We start from the raw sequence: 16462 nt of genomic DNA, 5'->3' as shown, positions 1-16462 counted from the left end.
ACTTCAAGGAAAACCCGTTCCTGTCAAGTGATGAGTCCAAACTTTGTTTAACCTTCCTAACTTGCCTCTGTTCTATTGAAGTTAGAAAGCATTTTTCATGTTCCATTTACGGTAGTAGATGACTTGGTTGAAGAGCTACACTACCTGCTGAGTACTGACTGGGAGAAGAGGTTTGCTTTATTAATAAATTTGTTGAATCAAGAAGGTGGTCTGATTGTATGCATCATTGAGATATTGTTGAATGGAAAATAGAATATATATTAATCACAAATGCATAAATCCATGCATTTTGTTTGAATTTAAGCTTAATCGTTATATCTTTCAAACACATACACATTAATCATCTTGAATAGGTAACCTAATAGAAAAAAATAATTGGATATTAATCATAAATATTATAAATCTAATGTATTTGATTACATTTAAGCTTAATTAGTATGTATTTCAAACACATTATTCATCTTGAATAAGTGACCGAATTACAATGTAATTCAAACAAATATACTACAAATTATATTAATATTGAATACATAAACCTGGTGAATATGCATTACAAATGAATAGGTTTTATTACATTGATGCATATACATCATATTAAGTTCATTAGGTTTATCCTCAAAATATAAAAAAAATCAAATGGAACTTTGTGATGCTATTATTTTGCATAAATCTCAAAAGTTAGGGTTAAATATTTGTGTATACCTGTCATTTATTCAGTTGGTTGTTCTAAGTGTGCCAGAATGGTGCCAATTATTGTGTTTGCATTGTAATGCACAACTTGGCCTCTCCTTGTTATAAAATAACGTGCATCCCAACAACTTTAGCCAATGCAGCCTCCTATGTCAGAGTTGTTTTACGAATAGGTATCGGATTAAAATAATACATAATTGTTAAGTGTGTGCGTGCGTGTGTGTGTGTGTTATGTAGGCTATAGATATAAAGTGATTGTCGTGGCTTGCATCCTTGAAATATTGTAATGTTATGGCTCAGCCCTACTGCATATTGAGAACATTTAGATTGGTATTGCGCAACAATCGGGGATGACACCCCCGAATATTGACGGCTATTTCGCACACTGCAATCTCAATGTATAACCCAACATGTATAAATATAACACTGTACTAGGCACAATTGTATTTTCCACTAGCTAGTGTTGATCATTACATTGTGAAACTAGTAAAGACAACACAACAGCTTTATTTTACGGCGTAACATGGCAGGCACTGCAGCGCTCAGCTATGTATTACTTTAGTCTGGTATTTCCCTTCACTGATTGGTTAGAAACCTTTCAAAAAACGACCTTGCATTGCATTTTGAGGGATTTGCTGTGTCTCAGCAGCAGTGTTATATTCCTGGTAGTAGGCTACGGCAGCGGCGGACTGATGCCTAAGGTAAATTCCGCTGCTGCTGAGAAAGTAGTCCCTCAAGCCCCATTAACACAGACATTTAAATCTATAGTCTGTGGAGTGGGTAAGACTGTTTTATTAGCAGGCTAGTATTGCCCTGTTGCCGTGCGCTAGCCTAGCACGAGCAAACACTACAAATAGATGGACTGAATGAAATGTGTTAAACTGTCTCCAATGATAAAGAACACCAAGGCTAACTTGGGAATCAGGCCCAATGTCCAAAATTCCGAACTACCCCTTTAAAGGGGACATATCATACAAATAAAAATAATACTAATCTTGAAAAGGTGTGAGTGGGATTAGCCATTACAAGCAGGTTTGAAAATGTGCAGCCTTGTGACATCACAGGTGGGCGTATCCACCTAGATGTGTGCTGGATAGATCAGTCTACCAGCCTACCCAGTGGACTGTAGCAAACGTACCTGTGTGAAGTTGGCCCCCCGTCTCATTCAAAATATTAAAATGACACTGCTGTTCGTTTGTGCTAGGTTTGTGCTGGTTTGTGCCGTAAAAATTATCGTTTGTGCTGGTAAGGATTTTGAGCAATTAAAAATTGCATTTTCTGGCATGTGACGTCACCCAGCCCCCGTTCACGCCCAAATCTCATCAAAATAGTCCCAATCGTTAGTGCTACGTTTGTGCTGGTTTGTGCCGTCAAAAGAAATTGTTTTGCTATTATGGTTTCTTAGTTGTTCCCGTTTGATTTTTCCCACATGACGTCACTCAGCCCCCCGTCCTCCTTCAAATCGCGTCAAAATGGTCTCTATCGTTAGTGCTACGTTTGTGCTGGTTTGTGCAGTCAAAATAAATATTTGTGCAACTATAGTTTAAAAGGTATTCCAGTTTGATTTTTCTCACGTGACGTCACTCAGCCCCCCCTCCATCTTCAAATCGCGTCAAAATTGTCTCTATGTTTAGTGCTACGTTAGTGCTGGTTTGTGCTGTTAAAATAAATGTTTTTGATACTCTACTTTTTAAGTAATTAATACAACTTTATTTGCCCTTCTTGTTATGTAAACAGACCACTTGTTATGCAACCAGCACCCCTAGAACGTTCAAATCGCGTCAAAATGGTCTCTATCGTTAGTGCTACGTTTGTGCTGGTTTGTGCAGTCAAAAGAAATGTTTGTGCCACTTTAGTTTAAAATATATTCCTAAAATATATTCCTGGTAAAAATAGATACCTAGGCAGTTTCTTCTGCTTTGCCGGTCAAGTGGTACAGTGGTATGGTTGCCTGCTGCTATGAGTGCACATTCTGTGCATCTATTTGTTTGTGTTTCATCTCATGACCCTGCTACTTACAGCAGATACCGTGACAAGTGGCTAATAAAGAATATTACATCTAAATCAAAACCAGACTGAAGTGAACCAAACTCAAATGTATTTGAAAATAACGCACAAAAAACAAGCAAACACCTCATATAAACAGGACATACAAATGTGATGATTGGGGAACAATCAATTGTTTTGACGGCACAAACGATAGAGCCTATTTTGAGATTTCAAAGTGGACTGTGGGCTGGTGAGGTCAAACGTGGGCATAATAAAGCTTTAACATTAACTTAAAAACTATAGTTGTTAAGAATTGAAGGTGATGTGCAGAACTTAAATGCACGACTCAGAACTCAGTAGTTGAATAAAGAACAAACGTTTACTGGCAGGATACGGTACACAGGTAAGCAAACATAATCCAAATAGGGCACACAGGTTCAGTCCGAGGTCAGAAACACGAGTAAACAATGAACATACGTAGCACGGAGAAATACAATGAACACAACCTGAAATGACGAGAACGCAACGAGTAACAAGAATACAAGACAGCACAAACCTGGCACAAACGATAGAGACCATTTTGCCGCGATTTGAAGGTTGACGGTTGGCTGTGTTGCATAACAAGAGGGCAAAATTAAGTTGTATTAATTACTTAAAAAGTAAAGTATCAAAAACATTTATTTTAACAGCACAAACCATCACTAACGTAGCACTAAACATAGAGACCATTTTGACGCGATTCGAAGATGCACAGGGGGGCTGAGTTACATCACCTGAGAAAAATCAAACTGGAGTATCTTTTAAACTGTAGTGGCACAAACATTTCTTTTGACTGCACAAACCAGCACAAACGTAGCACTAACGATAGAGACCATTTTGACACGATTTGAGCGTTCTAGGGGTGATGGTTGCATAACAAGTGGACTGTTTATATAACAAGAAGGGAAAATAAAGTTGTATTAATTACTTAAAAAGTAAAGTATCAAAAACATTTCTTTTAACAGCACAAACCAGCACTAACGTAGCACTAAACATAGAGACAATTTTGACGCGATTTGAAGATGGAGGGGGGGCTGAGTGACGTCACGTGAGAAAAATCAAACTGGAATACCTTTTAAACTATAGTTGCACAAATATTTATTTTGACTGCACAAACCAGCACAAACGTAGCACTAACGATAGAGACCATTTTGACGCGATTTGAAGGAGGACGGGGGGCTGAGTGACGTCATGTGTGAAAAATCAAACGGGAAAAACTAAGAAACCATAGTAGCAAAACAATTTATTTTGACAGCACAAACCAGCACAAACGTAGCACTAACGATTGGGACTATTTTGATGAGATTTGGGCGTGAACGGGGGGCTGGGTGACGTCACATGCCAGAAAATGCCATTTTGAATTACTCAAAATCCTTACCAGCACAAACGATAATTTTTACGGCACAAACCAGCACAAACCTAGCACAAACGAACAGCAGTGTTATTTTAATATTTTGAATGAGACGGGGGGCCAACTTCACACAGGTAGCAAACGTGGCTCATCTATCCGTCACGCATCTAGGTGGACACGCCCGACTGTGATGTCACAATGCTGCACATTTTGAAAACGGCTTGTAACGGCTAATCACACTCAAACCCATGCATAAATTGCATTGGTTTACATTTCGTTCTGTGTAGGATGGAAAAATCGGGAGAAATACTCCCATTCAGAATGCATTGGTTTACATTTCGTTATTTATTTATTTTCAGATTTTGAGGAGGTGCTTCAAAAATGCAAAATTTTCTACAATCATCCAAAATCCAATTGTAACCTCGGTAACAATAGGTAAAAATAGATATCATGTTGCTTTAACAAAGTGTAGTGTATTCAGCCAAACAGAATGGCTGTAATGTTGAGCATGCGTGAATTCTCAAATAGACGCGAACTTTCCAGAGAAGCAAGATGCTATTGAACTAGAACCAGTGAGCGACATAAAAGGTAAGAACCAAAACCTTGTTGTTAACCTTTATTTTCCATTTTTGAAAGTGTTTTATGTTTCCGTTCCGTCTATAGATAGACTGTGTTTTATTTGAACTTTGATATTGTTTTTGGACTGAGAAATCGTCGAGTGACCTGAGAGTTCTGAAGCCACGTTATGATCGACGAGAGAAGATGGCGAGCCTTTCCCAATAGGAGCTGAACTGCTGTCGGTTGGCATCTCCCAGATTCATCTACCTTCCGGAGGAGGACACACGCTGCTCGAATCAGAGTTGCGGTAGAACTGTTTGGTGCCATCGTTATTTCGACCAATCGAGTGGATTATATTTTTGCGACATTAACCCAACGCGCGAGCGGTAAGGGTGGACTCATTCACCCCACACACGGGACTACACAAGGTGGTCAGTTTTGTTAGCATCCATTGATTGCAAGGACGGCAGTGTGATGTCAAGCTTAAAGCCTCGTTTCCACAAACGTACATTCTCGTATGCGATCCAACCCTCTCCGACTGAAAGTCCATTCATTCCTACGTGATTCTCCGTAATGTCAGTTTTTCCTCCGAGACTCTTCCCCTCCGTAAAGGTCCTGTCCGGTATGTCCGTAATATACGTCCAAAAAATTTAACTTTCGCCATCGTTTTATGGAGATACCGTATGAACGTTTTTATGTTTTTCACAAAACATGCAAGTACCTGGCAGGCCAAACTCCTCGCCGATCTCTTTCCAAGCCTGGTTGGTTTTGTTTTTATCTCTGTATATGTCGATCCTCATGTTCCAAAGTACCGATCTCCTAAAAACGGCCATTATCATACGTTCCTCCATCTTTTTGGCTGTGTATGAATAGATAAATGTCCGTACGTAAAACCCTAGCGAACCCTTCCGTAAATTTACGGAAGCACGGATACGAAAAACATACGTATGTGGAAACGAGGCGTGAATGCTTACTACGGTTGCATGTTATAGTGAATTGTTGAACTGTGAACATTATCCGTGAACGTTATCTTTGTTATTTTTGTTTCATTGTTATGTTTACTGGTAATGTGATTGCAGCTAATTATATGATATAACTAAACCGAAGCTCACTGGTTCCGTTAGCATATACTGTAACTAGCAACTAGAAAACGAAATATCGGATTACTTGATTCTATATAGGCCTATTGCAGCTATTGAAACTTGACCTCCAATAGGCCTATTGCAGCTATTGAAACTTGTCTCCAAAACCTACCTGCATGCGATTGTATTCTCAACCATCTCCTACTGTATACCAATATGGTCTCTCACCACCAAGGAAGTTACTGAATCCATCGCACGACTATACAACCAAGCTTTAAAGATCCACAGCAATCTTCCAAAATGGACACACCACTGCACTGCACTCACTCAATCACACGCTCTGTCCTTTCAAAATTGTATTTACAGTCATGCCATCACATTTTATTTTCAACTCCAACACAGCACCTCACAAACACTCATCTCCCTCTTACCAACACATAACATGCCCCAAGTGCGAGTCACTAGATCTGTCTCCATGGCCCTCCACCCAGTGCCTGCTTTCAATAACGGCTATGGACAGAGGTCCTTCATCAACACTTTCACCAAAGTCTGGAATGGCATTCCCCATCACATTAGAGTATTACAATCCATCACACAGTTCAAAAAAGCATATCAATTGTTACTCCTCAACACATACACTTGCAAACACTGACTTATACGTGCTATGTCCCTGTTATGTGTTGTATGTAAATGTGACGTGCGATGTGCCTTGTATGTTATATGTGCTGCAGAACAGGAACCTGCTGGAAATCAGCTATTTTACTAAGACAGGCCCGTTTTATATTGTAACTTTGTTACTTCTAATACTTTCCTGTATAATAAATAAAAAGAAAAGAAAAAAAAGAAAGAAAGACCTATTGAAATTATTGAAACTAATTAATTACAAATTAGAGCATAATGATATTGACATAGGAATTAAAAATACCTTTAATGCTAATTACTTATAGGATTTAAAGAAAATCTGGTTGATGATTTAAAGGAACTCTTGTTTAAAAATAAGATAACCATTGAATTAAATTGAGTTAAATCTGAAACTAAAAACTAAATATAACTTTAAATGCAACTTTAAAGGATACCTCACTTGAAGAATATCCTTGAATTTAATTGATATGTCTGACGAGAGATTTACAAGTGTTCCAAATGCATTTAACTGCAATTTTTGTTAATCAATGTATGTGCATGTAAATGTCTTAAGGTACCACTTTTCTATTTGTTTACTTTTCTACAAACTTACATAAACAAGCCGGCATTTAAAACGTATCTGATGGTCTGTGGTGTTATTTTGCTGTAATTACCGTGTTAACTTCTACTGCTCCCTACGTAACCTGGAGACTGGTCCTGATTCACTCTAACTTAAAGGTCCCATGACATGCTATTTTATGTATTCTTTAATATAGGTATTAGTGGGCAACTAACACAGTATTCAAAGACGTTCCTGAAATTCAGCCGTGGTGCAGAGTTACAGCCACTCCGAGCCAGTCGCACATTGAGCTTCCCCCAAATGCGCTGTTTCGGTGGGCGTGTCAAGGAGGAGGGTGGGGGTGTGGCCCTGAGCAGCTTGCAGCCAGGGACGGTACCATGCGCTCTGTTTACAGTGGATGTATCGCAATGGCGAGGCGCACACAGCCTTTAGCCGTGTTCTGTAAATATTCTAGAACACACGGGAGTCCTGGAGCTCTATATCTAAATATTATCATATAGCCTACACAGATATCTATATCATATAATACATATTATCACAGCCAAAAGCTGTGTGAGCCGATATTCCGACGTTCCTGGTTCTTCAACGTCCACATCAACGTGAATACACACACTGTAACGCAAGTGTTTCTTGTCGGTTCTTTGACGTGTCTTGTATTTCCACAACGAGACTGTCGTGGGGGTTATCTGAGCCATGGTTGAGAAGGAATTGGGGGAAAGGAACTTTGGTTTGACTCGCTGAAGTAGGCTACATGAACTGCGACATGCCGCGAGGCACCATCGCCCGGCAGCGGGCAGCCGGCAGCAGGCAGCGCGCAGTTCAGTCGACTTCAGGTTGATGTGAAAGTGGAAGAACCAGAGACGTCGCAGAACCCGTCAAAGTCGTTTGTGATACATAATATCGTCTGGAGGCGCACACAATATGTTATATGATATAGATATCTATGTATTATATGATATTATTTAGATATAGAGCTCCAGGACTGTAACGCAAGTGTTGTACACTTCCTTGTTATTTGGATAACCGTTCTGCTGTTGGTGTTATGGCGCATAACGCGTCGGACTCTCGTCTCTGGTATTTCTACAACGAGACTCGTATTGGGGGTTATCTCAGCCAAAGTTGAGAATGAATTGGGGGGAAGGAACTTTGGCTTTGACTCCCTCAAGAACATGAACCACGACATGGAGGAGAAAGGGATTGTTGGCGGCGAATGTCTCCCGCTTGAGCCCCGCTGAGGGACCACCGCCTGAGGCGGAGGTGCCTAAGCGCTGCCCGGCAAAGATCCCTTTCTCCTCCTTGTCGTGGTTCATGTTCTTGACTTGAGGGAGTCGAAGCCAAAGTTCTTTCCCCCCAATTCCTTCTCAACCTTGGCTGAGATAACCCCCAATACGAGTCTCGTTGTAGACGAGAGTCCGACGCGTTATGCGCCAAATAACAAGGAAGTGTACAACACTTGCGTTACAGTCCTGGAGCTCTATATCTAAATAATATCATATAATACATAGATATCTATATCATATAATATATTGTGTGCGCCTCCAGACGATATTATGAATCACAAACGACTTTGTCGGGTTCTGCGACGTCTCTGGTTCTTCCACTTTCACATCAACCTGAAGTCGACTGAACCGCGCGCTGCCTGCTGCCAGCTGCCCGCTGCCGGGCGATGGTGCCTCGCGGCAACCGGCGGCATGTCGCAGTTCATGTACTTCAGCGAGTCAAACCAAAGTTCCTTTCCCCCAATTCCTTCTCAAACATGGCTCAGATAACCCCCACGACAGTCTCGTTGTGGAAATACAAGACACGTCAAAGAACCGACAAGAAACACTTGCGTTACAGTGTGTATTCACACACACACATGTGGCGCTCGCACGGTCGAGTCTCATTGGCGGGCCAACGTCTCTGGGCGGGCCAGGCAGAGTAAGGGGAGGAGCCGAGATTCCTCATGACGTCATGAGCACAGACATTCCAAATCAGCGCGCTTGAGCCTCCGTTTTTTCAAAGGCGAGCAGAACAGCTAGTGCTCGTTTTACACCAAACGCAAGTTTTAGCCACTGGGGGACCATAGGCAGGCTAGGGGAACTCATATTTATGTTAGAAAACCTCACAAAGTGAGATTTTCATGTCATGGGACCTTTAACTACAGCTCGTAGTAAGTGCTACACAATGGAAAAACCCGTTGGCTTGTTGTCAAGGGAACCCAGGGTGACGCTCACTTCTGGGTTGGCCAACATACGTCATCCCTCCACCACTCTATACTGTAAAAACACATGTTCAAGTTGAATCATAATACTGTCATAATTCTGCCATAGTATTTATTGAATTCAAATATTGTGTGTGTGTGTGTGTGTGTGTGTGTGTGTGTGTGTGTGTGTGTGTGTGTGTGTGTGTGTGTGTGTGTGTGTGTGTGTGTGTGTCCACTGCCCAACCTCTGTTGTTTAATAGTTCTGACTGAGTTTTCATAAAGATTATACAATACATATTACACCCCAACTGTTTCTGCGGTGGGTTTTGAAAGAAGGCCTACCCAAGAAAACCGTTACCCGCGCCTTTGAGGTTTACATCCGCGACTCAGTTTTTAGAACAACCCGTGAAGCTTGCAAACCTGCATCACAGTCACCTTCACCGTGCACTGCAGGCAGCAATGGGAAGTTTCCAAATAATTATAATTTATTTATTGTATATAACCAGGAATTTCTGTATATTTATATCTTTGTTGGTTGTGGTTTCTGCAGGCGCCTCCACAGCGCTACGCGCGGATACTGTAGGTATACCACGCTATTTTACCTTGAAATGCGACGTAATCCAGTGTTCAGGAAAACGTGCACTGTCAACGTATGCTTTTGGCGACTGGGTTGCCTCTTGTGACATGTTGATATAACGTAGGACTATTAACATTGCAATCAAACGTAGGCTACCCCGAGAGGTAGGCCTACAGGCTATACCTTAATGACAATAATGTGTTATCGATGTTTAACGTAGCCTATTGAGGATACGTTTCAATTAAATGTGAACTATCCAAGAGGGAGCCTAAATAAATAACAAATAATATGTTGAACGAACCTATTTGCAATATGTTCAATAAGACGTAATCAGGGACGAAATACGTCAAATGAAACGTTCCCCAAAAGGGGAATATGCCTTAATGACAATAATGTGTGATATGTTGACATTTAACAAATCTGGGATAAGTTTCAACCAAACATAGAGGTAAATAAATGGCAAAAAAAATAGGCTGAGAAGAACAAATTCGTATTTCCGATATGTTCAATAAAACGTAATCACAGACAAAATATGTTTTTCAGACAAACGTAATTGAGAATGCTTAATAGTTCTCTGGGAACGTAATTTTGATGAGATAGGGTTGCTCTGTCTGTTGTCAAACAAAGCGGACGGACGTGGTCTCTATAGCAATGACCTCAGCTACCCAACACTGATCAAAAAAAGTATTGTTTCTCTCAATCAAAGCACAAAACAGGACAACTGATGTCCATATCCTTAACCCATACATGTTGTGTAATTAACAAGGACACGTCGGTGTAGTTGTGTTGAGTAATGTCACAGATTTCACTGTAAAGTCGCCGTTAATGTGCAGCCATCGGGTCTTCCATTAGCCAATGGGATGAATGCTCATTGCTTCATATATTGCCGTGGAGGGATTACATTGTAATGAGTGGAAAACCTCATGCGTCGATAAAAGAAGCACAAGGGTAGCCTACCCTTTTGCATCAGAAGCTGAAGCCAAAGTCACTGACCGCTCGGAGTGAGAATGTGTTGATATAGACGCTTTTAGCAAAAAACTACCATACTGTCCATCCATCCTTGCTGTCGTTTAATTAATTGTTATATACTAGAAGCTTATTGTGTTTTATTTTGTGTTGGTTGTCGGTTGAAAACTAGAAAAGTTAATTTTGAACTCATTTTGAACATGCATTATCAAAATAATTCTTGTTTTCCTGTCAGCCTTATGTCTAAACATTTTGTAGAAATTCATAGAAAGCTAATTATTGTTATTATCATTATTTATTAACTTTCATTCTATGCACCGTTTATACCTTCAGTTCTCTCCCTTTGTCAGTGAGTCCCGGATAGAAACTGAAACAATCAAATACTTTCGATAGCTTGATCCCTGAAAGCACTATGCATGCGTGACTCTAATCATATTATAACTACTATGTATTTTATACTATTCTGCATATGCAAATGTATATTATAACTATTATTTTACACTATTCTACATGGAACATTTTATTTTATTATAACTAGTGTTTTACACTGTTCTGCATGTGCAACTTTATTTCATCATTTATAACTAGTATTTTACACTATTCTACATGTGTAACTTTCTTGGATGCATGTCTTTATGAAATATAGTATTTTTTAAAAAGGGTTCTATAAACCTTCTTAAGGTTAGAGCCATGTAAATTGATGCAAATACAAAATTACACATTACACACTTTTATTGCAGTCTTATTCATTTTACCATTATTTTTCTGTTTCAAATTTCAGTGGAGATACTTTACAAAAAAAAAAGTAGATTTTAGGTTTGAATCTTTATAGCAAACAATTTATATTTTAAAAAATGGACTAGTGTAATTGTTACTCAATTTCTGTACAAATGGTAACCATGAAACATTTAGAATGCAATGCTGCCCCATAGAGGCAATCTCTGCCACTACATTTTGGTCCAAATGTAGGACATTCCTTTGCCTTTGCATTTACCTTAATCTACCTAAATATACACTGACGATAATGTATTAAATATCTGATACGTTGTATTCTCACATATAATATGTAATCTTATTTGCAGTAAAAAATATACATTGATAAACATAAATATATTTTGAGAAAATAAGCAAAAAAATGTTAAAGAAAAGAGACAATCATGTGGATAATATTCTTGACCTAAAAGAAGGTACATAATTATTTGTGACTCAAATCGTTCAAGTCCTGACACCTCTGCAGATGGAGTCAAGGCCGTTTCATGGGGACCAATGAGATGAGGCCAACACTTTTTTTGCGTCTCTGCCATCTCTAACTTCCCCCTTATGGCTCAGATTGCCCTGATTACACAAACCCTAATAACTAGACTTACGAGCAAGGGTCCGCCAGCAAAGAATGAAACGGATTGCTTCACATTGACAGTACAAAATAGACATCAAGGTTTTACTTTCAGTTCAGTAATTTAGCAAACACTGTCCTATAAAGTGACTTAGTCTGATTATTTTTCCCAAGTCATATTAATTAGTAGGGAGGTAGGGCTTCTTGCAGCGGTTTGAACCATGAACCTTTGGGCTTGGACTCCAACACCCTGCCCTCCTCAATGTCTTACCAAAGCTTTTATAACGGTAGACTTCAATTTAGCTTTGGTTTCCCACCATTCATCTCATCACTGAGAACAAATTTAAATGACACAAGAAAACATTTCACAAACGCAGTCGTAGTTATTGGGAAAATTTTAACATTAATTCATCATTTCTTTCCTAATTTCTTTCCATTAATAGCAATTGATAAGGATTATCAGATTTTTATTGTATATTTGATGATGCCCTGTAACACAGTGTTTACTGTCTTCATCCTAATAAGGTGATGTCCCTTTTAGTTCAGTTGTGGTGAATATAAAGTTCCTTCAGCGGTTGCACAATTTCCATTTTTGCGATGACATGTGTGTCTCATATAGGCTCGGCTGTGTGTTCCTGTGAACAGGCTCAAGTCCTCTGGACTCCACTGAGACAACACTGAGGTCGAGATGCTCAACATGGGGGCTCTGCTGCTTTTACTAATTGCTGTGACCGAACACAGGGTATTTATCAAGGTTGTCGTCTAGGACAGCGTCTAGTAGCATGTAGGTTTTGTTAAGTCTATAAAACTATAGGTCACAGCAAATAGCATGGCGATTACGATTAAAAACGTGCTCTAGAGCCGTTTTTCTGTTCTGGACTTCTTTCGAAAAATGGTGGTTCAATATGGCGGGCCACACCTCCATTTTTAACACTTCACTTTCATATAGTTAGATATACAAGCCAAGGGCCCTATTTTAACGGTCTGAAACGCAAGTGAGAAGTGCCAAGCGCAAGTAGCTTTGTGGGCTGTTCTACGGCGATGTTACTAGTTTACCGGCGCGAAAAATTACTCGTACGCCCGGCGCAAATCTAAAAAGGGTTGGTCTGAAGTAGCCTAATTACCCGTAAGTGTGGTTTGGGCGTAACGTGCAACAAACCCATGAGAGTGCCAGCTCCCATCCCCTTTAAGAGCCATGAGCGCATTTGAATCTGACGAGTTGATATTTTGACAGCGCGTCTGCAGTCTCCGATGAGACAGATGCACAAATTATGGGTATCTACACGATGTCTGTGTCAAGAAAATATGTGTTTGCTGTATGGTCTTTGCAGAGGCATTGATTTAAAAGTAAAACTTATTACACTGTATCAGCTGTTCTTTCCTAAATAATTTACAAAGAATGTGTGGCTAGGTAGATGAGATAAGCAAAGTGTATGCGCGAGGTGCACAAGCAACATTATGCATGCGCCCTTAAAATAGCATCTGAACAACGCGCCATTGACTTTAAACCAGGTATTTTCTGGTTTGTGGCGCAAGTGGTTTATGAAACGTCAAAATACCACCTGGGAACGTTTGCGCCAGAACACGCCTCCTCCTTTCGCCGAGCCGCCCCTTGGGGCGCAAGATCAATCACTAATTTACCGCCGCGTGGCGCAGGAGGGAAAAGAACGCAGGAGTTGCAAACTAGCAACTACACATGCGCCAGTGATTAAGTCAATTGCGCCGGATGCAAGATAGGGCCCCAAATGTTAATGGTCAAAAGGCCTTAATCTGTTGTGAACTGTCGATCCTAGTGAAATTTGTTAAAAATGCCATGGCTATCTGTCAATTACCAGTTATCAAAATCTTGCTCTTTTGTGCTCTTTATGCCAACTCTCAAATCATCCCTAAAGCCGATTTAACGACATTACATTTTAAATAACTAAGTCGCCTTGGAGAAAACACCCGCCAAATGCATAAAATCCTGCTCAATGATTTTTGCACGTGCGTCCATCTCCAGATAACGCACACCTCCCACGCCCCGGGTGAGGTCCCCGGTGAGGTGAAGCAGCGCCAGCTGGTGATGGGTCGTTCGCGAACGAGTCGGCTCAAAGAGCCGGCTCTTTTAAGTGAACAATGGGATTCAGCTCCCGAACGCGAGCCGTTGTCTTTTTTGTTCTCCCGCGCTACGGGTACTTCATGCATTAATTCTACGCGTGCTGTGAGTGTCACGGCGCACGCATGTCAGCCAGCAGCCAATCACGAGAACAAGCAGCGAGTGGCGGGGGATTTTGATGCACGATACACGTTGCCTGTGACTGACAGGAGGAAAAGAGGAGAGAGACAAGTGCAAGCGCAAGAGTACAAAATGAATGAGACAAGGAAAAGAAGCAGCATTTGGATGCATTTTGATCAGTGTGAGAACACAAAGGCAAAATGCAGAATGTACAACAGTAAGATTTCATATCGAGCAGGATCCACTCACAACCTGCACAGACTTGAGGACTGTGCATCCAATTGTTCAGTTGGAAGCACAGAGGCAGGCTGGCATTCCTGCTTCTGCCAGAGCCTCTAACTCCACCTCTTGCTGCTGCTTCAATTTCAGTCATATTAAACAAAGCAAAGTCCATATAACACATAATATAACAAAGCAGCATTTTCTGAGTTACTCTTTTCTCTTTTTTCAGCTATGTGACAGCCTCCAAAGTGCTAATCCTGTGGAGGGGTCTGCAGACACTACCAGCCTAACACCAGACCCAAGAGACAACGGGGAAAGGGACGGAGACCAGACTGTTCTCTGTACAACCATGGACAGAAAGGTCCACAGGATGGAATTTAACAATGTACTCTCAGAGACAACGGTACTCGACCCGAGGTTCAAAAGGCTGGCCTTCAACGACAACAAAGCAGTTGATGAGGCCCTTAAAAGAGGAACAGCAGCAGCAAGATGCACCCCTAGCAGCCAGCCAGCTCAACCACCAGGACACCAATGGCGCGTTTCCACTGCAGGGTGCGGAACGGATCGGATAGGTGCGGATCGGGTCGCGTTTCCACCGCCAAAAGTGGCCGTTACCCGGACTTTGCCGTACCCGTTCCGGCCTCGTTCTCGGGACTCCTCCGTTGGGGAACCGAAAACGAGACGAGACGCCTGAAAGGGTCCCGGGAAATTCTAGCTACACACCCCCTCTGTTGATTGGTCGACAGAATCATCACTTCCGGGTGACGCGGGGATAAAAACAAACAAACAGTAGCCTCGAGGTATTATTCTTTACAATTAACATGTCGCGTAAAACGCTTGCTTGGGCGAACAAGGAGGTGGAGACGTTCGTCTGCATTCTTGGGGAGGAAGACGTTGTTTACGATGTTTACGTAGCTGCCGTGGCGATCGACATCCGGCCTACCACAAAGGGTACTGTCGGCAGTGGAAACGCGACCTCGGATTTGAGCTGGGCTATACCGCCCCCTCCCTACCGCACCTTTGCGATCCGATCCGTTCCGCACCCTGCAGTGGAAACGCGGCACAAGAGAGAGATGAGGTAGCAAGGGGACCAGAAGTGGAGCCACAAACCTCAGCTGTTGAGGCTTTTTGATGCAAGAGCAACAGAAAACACTGCGAGGAGAAATCCCCCAGCAGATGCGATGCTCGAGGTTGAATCTTATCTTGAGGAGCCTCTCATACAAAGAACGGCAGACCCGCTGAGCTGGCGGGAGTCCAAGGCCTCTGTCTATCTACGACTGGTGAAGGGGATGGCAGGGCGACTGTGCATCCTAGCAACATCAGTCCCCTCTGAAAGAGTATTTTCAAAAACAGGGGAGATAATCACAGAAGGAAGGAAAAGGATCAGCCCCTCTAAGCTGAGGCACTTGGTCTTACTCAATGCTAATATGCACTGGAAAAAAAAGTTAGATGGTGGTTGGTTCATAGAGGCACCTAAAAGTTGTGCTGTTTTGCACATTGCAATACGTTTCTTTTCATTGTTATTTATTCATGTTTATTTTCTTTCTATTTTGTAATGACAAAAGATAGTTTTATATATACACCAATATATATTATATTGAACTTGTTATTTTTAGGCTCTGCTGTTTTTATAGGTGTTTCTATCTAGGCTACTTTGTGTAGAAGATTGGTCTACGAGCAATTTACTGCATTTATTTGGTGCTTTCAGAGTTACAAGTTACAAATATTGTACAGAAAAGTGTAATAGCTCATTTTGACACAGCGTTTCAGCACCATGTGGACAAGAGCGGAGGTCAACACTCGCGCACGCGTCAAAATCACCGTCGGAATTACAGCATGGCACCATTATAAAAGGTATACGTAAGGGGTAATATGAAAAGCAGTTTGGGAGCAGAAAGAGCTAGCTCTTGTTGGTTAGCCATTCCAAGAGATCCGGCTCACTAAGAAGAGCCGAAATTCCCATCACTAGCGTCGGCTGGAGGAGCTCATTCGCCTTCAGGGAAGAGGCGGCAAAGGTCAAAAGCGCCCTGGTGGGCACCACACAGCTCGTCCTG

The sequence above is a fragment of the Gadus morhua genome, chromosome 13 (genome assembly GCF_902167405.1).
Source record: "Gadus morhua chromosome 13, gadMor3.0, whole genome shotgun sequence".
NCBI lineage: Eukaryota > Metazoa > Chordata > Actinopteri > Gadiformes > Gadidae > Gadus > Gadus morhua.
Note: the sequence above shows the minus strand (reverse complement) of the source record.